We start from the raw sequence: 1,046 nt of genomic DNA on the forward strand, positions 1-1,046 counted from the left end.
GACATAGTGCTTGAACATGTGCAAAACGCTAGGGAGAGACACGCAAGTGTGAAAGTGAACACCGCTTTTAACGGTGAGTTTGTCACGGGTGATAAACGCGCGAACAAAAGCATTACTACAAAAAACTTTGGACTCTTCCGCGCATCCGATCTCGAAGAGTGGTATGAGCGACGTGTTATCGAGCCCACTTTAGCATCTTTAGAAGAATTTCAAGAACGTGATAGCGGATGGGCATTGTCGCGAATACTCAACCTAACAGTCAATGTGAACAAATACAATCCGATGCGTGCGGGGTGCCACATTGAGTTACCGCGCGAGATACAGATCAAGAAAGCGGTAATCAACGTTAATTTTGGTGACAATGCGTGTTTCGCGTGGGCAGTGGTTGCGACTCTGTATCCAGTCGATAAAAACGCAAATCGTGCATCCATGTACCCACACTATACAACAGTGCTCAATTTACAGAACATTGAGTTTCCAATGTCTGTAAATCAAATAACAAACTTCGAGCGACAAAACAGTATATCCATCAACGTGTACAGTGCCGAAAAAAAGAAAACAGGAAAGGAAAAACGGCACATGTGATCCTTCCGATACGTCTCACTGACCGCAAGATGGACAGACACGTCAACATGTTGTACTTGCCAGATCCGCGAGATGNACAACGTTGGACACTTTGTATGGATAAAAAATTTGTCCCAACTTGTGAGCTCGCAACTAAGCAAACATGATCATAAGAAATATATCTGCAGCCGGTACGTATAAAAATTTGTAAAAAAAAAAATATTATAAATATCTTTTTAAAATGAATATTAATTTAAATGTTTTTTACAGATGCTTGCACTATTTTAGTTCGAGCGAAAGGTTGCAGGTCCATACTATAGATTGTGGAGAAATGAACGACTGCGCCATTCTGCTGCCTAGCGAGGATGACAAAAGGCTCAGTTTTTGCAACCATAGCAGGAAAGAGCGTCTACCGTTTACCGTTTACCGTTTACCGTGTACGCCGATCTGGAGTGCATCTTACAGAAGACTGCGAGCGAGGA

At 42.5% G+C, this 1,046-nt stretch overlaps 1 pseudogene; it reads left to right on the top strand.

The window, feature by feature from the left end:
• The first annotated feature begins 614 nt into the window (after positions 1-614).
• Positions 615-1,001, top strand: LOC106750660 (annotated as a pseudogene).
• The last annotated feature ends 45 nt before the right edge of the window (positions 1,002-1,046 follow it).

This window comes from Dinoponera quadriceps, unplaced genomic scaffold (assembly GCF_001313825.1).
Source record: "Dinoponera quadriceps isolate SergipeBrazil2010 unplaced genomic scaffold, ASM131382v1 scaffold6268, whole genome shotgun sequence".
In the NCBI taxonomy this organism is placed as follows: Eukaryota; Metazoa; Arthropoda; class Insecta; order Hymenoptera; family Formicidae; genus Dinoponera; species Dinoponera quadriceps.